Below are 4,811 nucleotides of genomic sequence, written 5' to 3'. Positions count from 1 at the left end.
CAGCAGTTGCCCCAGTAGTAGCCTCCCCCCAGCAGTGGCCCCAGTAGTAGTTGTGCCCCCAGTAGTAGCCTCCCCCAAGCAATGCCCCCATAGTAATCATGCCCCCAGTAGTAGCCTCCCCGCAGCAGTGCCCCCAGTAGTAGTGCGGTGCCCCCAGTAGTAACCTCCTCTCCTCTCAGTAGTAGTGTGATGCTCCCAGTAGTAACCTCCCCCCAGCAGTGCCCCCAGTAGTAGTGTGGTGCCCCCAGTAGTAACCTTCCCCAGCAGTGCCCCCAGTAGTAGTGTGGTGCCTCCAGCAGTAACCTCCCCCCAGCAGTGCTCGCAGTAGGAGTGTGGTGCCCCCAGTAGTAACCTCCCCCCAGCAGTGCCCCCAGTAGTAACCTCCCCCCAGCAGTGCCCCCAGTTGTAGTGCGGTGCCCCCAGTAGTGACCTCCCCCAGCGGTGACCCCAGTAGTAGTGCAGTGCCCCCAGTAGTAACCTCCCCCCAGCGGTGCCCCAAGTAGTAGTACGTGCCCCCAGTAGTAACCTCCCCCCAGCAGTGGCCCAGTAGTAGTGCGTGCCCCCAGTAGTACCCTCCCCCAGCAGTGCCTGCAGTAGTAGTGTGTGCCCCCAGTAGTAACCTCCCCCCAGCGGTGCCCCCAGTAGTAGTGCAGTGCCCCCAGTAGTACCCTCCCCCCAGCGGTGCCCCCAGTAGTAGTGCATGCCCCCAGTAGTAACCTCCCCCCAGCAGTGGCCCAGTAGTAGTGCGTGCCCCCAGTAGTAACCTCCCCCCAGCTGTGCTCGCAGTAGTAGTGCGGTGCCCCCAGTAGTAACCTCCCCCCAGCAGTGCCCCCAGTTGTAGTGCGTGCCCCCAGTAGTAACCTCCCCCCAGCAGTGCCCCCAGTAGAAGTGTGTGCCCCCAGTAGTAACCTCCCCCCAGCAGTGCCCCCAGTAGTAGTGTGTGCCCCCAGTAGTAACCTCCCCCACTACTACTGTGTGCCCCCAGTAGTAACTTCCCCCAGCAGTGCCCCCAGTAGTAGTGTGTGCCCCTAGTAGTAACCTCCCCCCAGCAGTGCCCCCAGTAGTAGTGTGCCCCCAGTAGTAACCTCCCCCCAGCAGTGCCACCAGTAGTAGTGCGTGCCCCCAGTAGTAACCTCCCCCCAGCAGTGCCCCCAGTAGTAACCTCCACCCAGCAGTGCCTGCAGTAGTAGTGCGGTGCCCCCAGTAGTAACCTCCCCCCAGCAGAGCCCCCAGTAGTAACCTCCCCCCAGCAGTGCCCCAAGTAGTAGTGTGGTGCCCCCAGTAGTAACCTCCCCCCAGCAGTGCCCCCAGTAGTAGTGCATGCCCCCAGTAGTAACCTCCCCCCAGCAGTGCCCCCAGTTGTAGTGCGGTGCCCCCAGTAGTAACCTCCCCCCAGCGGTGCCCCCAGTAGTAGTGCAGTGCCCCCAGTAGTACCCTCCCCCAGCGGTGCCCCCAGTAGTAGTGCGTGCCCCCAGTAGTAACCTCCCCCCAGCAGTGGCCCAGTAGTAGTGCATGCCCCCAGTAGTAACCTCCCCCCAGCAGTGCCCGCAGTAGTAGTGCGGTGCCCCCAGTAGTAACTTCCCCCCAGCAGTGCCCCCAGTAGTAGTGTGTGCCCCCAGTAGTAACCTCCCCCCAGCAGTGCCCCCAGTTGTAGTGCGTGCCCCAGTAGTAACCTCCCCCAGCAGTGCCCCCAGTAGAAGTGCGTGCCCCCAGTAGTAACTTCCCCCCAGCAGTGCCCCCAGTAGTAGTGTGTGCCCCCAGTAGTAACCTCCCCCCAGCAGTGCCAGCAGTAGTAGTGTGTGCCCCCAGTAGTAACTTCCCCCCAGCAGTGCCCCCAGTAGTAGTGTGTGCCCCCAGTAGTAACTTCCCCCCAGCAGTGCCCCCAGTAGTAGTGTGTGCCCCTAGTAGTAACCTCCCCCCAGCAGTGCCCCCAGTAGAAGTGCGTGCCCCCAGTAGTAACTTCCCCCCAGCAGTGCCCCCAGTAGTAGTGTGTGCCCCCAGTAGTAACCTCCCCCCAGCAGTTCCCCCAGTAGTAGTATGTGCCCCCAGTAGTAACCTCCCCCCAGCAGTGCCCCCAGTAGTAGTGTGTGCCCCCAGTAGTAACTTCCCCCCAGAAGTGCCCCCAGTAGTAGTGCGGTGCCCCCAGTAGTAACCTCCCCCCAGCAGTGCCCCCAGTAGTAACCTCCCCCCAGCAGTTCCCCCAGTAGTAGTGCGGTGCCCCCAGTAGTAACCTCCCCCCAGCAGTGCCCCCAGTAGTGACTTCCCCCCAGCAGTGCCCCCAGTAGTAGTGCGGTGCCCCCAGTAGTAACCTCCCCCCAGCAGTGACCCCAGTAGTAACCTCTCCCCAGCAGTTCCCCCAGTAGTAGTGTGTGCCCCCAGTAGTAACCTCCCCCCAGCAGTGCCCCCAGTACTAGTGTGTGCCCCCAGTAGTAACTTCCCACCAGCAGTGCCCCCAGTAGTAGTGCGGTGCCCCCAGTAGTAACTTCCCCCCAGCAGTGCCCCCAGTAGTGACCTCCCCCCAGCAGTGCCCCCAGTAGTAGTGCGGTGCCCCCAGTGGTAACCTCCCCCCAGCAGTGCCCCCAGTAGTAACCTCCCCTTAGTGGTGCCCCCAGTAGTAGTGCAGTGTCCCCAGTAGTACCCTCCCCCCAGTGGTGCCCCCAGAAGTAGTGTGTGCCCCCAGTAGTAACCTCCCCCCAGCAGTGGCCCAGTAGTAGTGCGTGCCCCCAGTAGTAACCTCCCCCCAGCAGTGCCCCCAGTAGTAGTGTGTGCCCCCAGTAGTAACCTCCCCCCAGCAGTGCCACCAGTAGTAGTGTGTGCCCCCAGTAGTAACCTCCCCCCAGCAGCTCCCCCAGTAGTAGTATGTGCCCCCAGTAGTAACCTCCCCCCAGCCGTGCCCCCAGTAGTAGTGTGTGCCCCCAGTAGTAACTTCCCCCAGCAGTGCCCCCAGTAGTAGTGCGGTGCCCCCAGTAGTAACTTCCCCCCAGCAGTGCCCCCAGTAGTAGTGCGGTGCCCCCAGTAGTAACCTCCCCCCAGCAGTGCCCCCCGTAGTGACCTCCCCCCAGCAGTGCCCCCAGTAGTAGTGCGGTGCCCCCAGTAGTAACCTCCCCCCAGCAGTGCCCCCAGTAGTAACCTCCCCCCAGCACTTCCCCCAGTAGCAGTGTGTGCCCCCAGTAGTAACTTCCCCCCAGCAGTGCCCCCAGTAGTAGTGCGGTGCCCCCAGTAGTAACTTCCCCCCAGCAGTGCCCCCAGTAGTAGTGTGGTGCCCCCAGTAGTAACCTACCCCCAGCAGTGCCCCCAGTAGTGACCTCCCCCCAGGAGTGCCCCCAGTAGTAGTGCGGTGCCCCCAGTAGTAACCTCCCCCCAGCAGTGCCCCCAGTAGTAACCTCCCCCCAGCAGTGCCCCCAGTAGTAACCTCCCCCCAGCAGTGCCCCCAGTAGTAACCTCCCCCCAGCAGTAATCCTAGACAGACACATGTAAACAAAGAAAACTCCACTTACCTTTATCCACGCTCCGGCGTCCGCTCCTCTGTCCCCCGGGCGGGCGCTCTACATGATGAGAGAGACGTCATCATGACGTCTCTCCCATCACTCACTGCAGGAGCTGGAAGATGGAGCTTATGAGTGAGCTCCAGCCCGGCTCCGGCAGTGAGTGCAGCAGCCGATGAGAGTCTGTCTGACTCTCATCGGCTGCTAAAACAAACACACAGCTGCCGGCACCAGCGGCTGTGTGTTTGTTCCTAGTGTAGCGCGGACGGCACTTATGTGTGGTCTACACTACCGCCCTGCAGGCCGGCGCTCTTAGGCAGCTGCCTAAGTTTGCCTAGTGGTAGCGCCGGCCCTGCCTAGGAGCACTAAGCCCCGCCCCCGCCTGACACTAACATGGCGCCACTATCAGAGCCGGGCCCTCTAAAATGGCTGCCGCTAACGACGCCATTAGACCCGCTGGCAGAGCCCTTACTCCCCCACCGCGGTCCGCAGCACGACCGCGAGCGGTCGATGAGGGGGCCAGGACCGGGTAACAGAGCGCCTGGTAGGTGCTGCGTGGCGCGCCCATCGGCGCGCGGCGCCGGGAGTTGCGTGACACGTGACATGCAGACATGCCCCGCGGCATAGCAGTGGGACCCAGTGTATATTCGGGGCGGGACGCGGCGCCGGGAGTCATGCGACACGTGATCCCCGGCGGAAGCAGCCGCGGGGGCCAGCGACCCTGACATGCTCTGAGGGTTAGGACTAGACTATACAGCGCAGATGGACCTGTGACGTCACACCCACGTGACCCGGCCTGAAAGGGGGAGGGGCGGGGATGCTAACGAGGGACCAAATGTGTCCCCTTGCGGGCTCGCTGTGCTCGCCACACTTCGGGCACGGTGGCTCGCTGCGCTCGCCACAAATATTTATTTCCAGTCATTGCGGTTGGAAATCGTGCGCTCGCAAAATGTCGAGGGGCTGCTAATGTGATTGACAGAATGTACGGTTTGTGGGTGGTAACAGGGGAAGATGCTTAATTTAAATATCCGGGCCCTTTTTTAGAATGACCGTCCGCAAATACCGTCCGGCTCTGAATCAGGCCCAGAGTACCTGCACAAATGATTCCCAAAAAAGAGGTCTCAGGCTTGTAAGTCTGGCCGTAAATAAGCTCAGTCCCTACTCCTTCCACTAGGGATTTCATAGGTTGGGACCAACACAATGATCACCACCCTGGCCAAAGCCCAGCCTCCTGGTGTGTCACTCCTGGCTCATTCGAGCCCTCCGTTATTCTTACTTTAACATTTATTTGCAGCCATCTATCCGATCAGTTGTACACCCACCATA

This window comes from Taudactylus pleione, unplaced genomic scaffold, assembly GCF_031769625.1.
Source record: "Taudactylus pleione unplaced genomic scaffold, aTauple2 ptg000175l, whole genome shotgun sequence".
Taxonomy (NCBI): Eukaryota; Metazoa; Chordata; class Amphibia; order Anura; family Myobatrachidae; genus Taudactylus; species Taudactylus pleione.
This window is presented reverse-complemented; position numbering follows the sequence as displayed.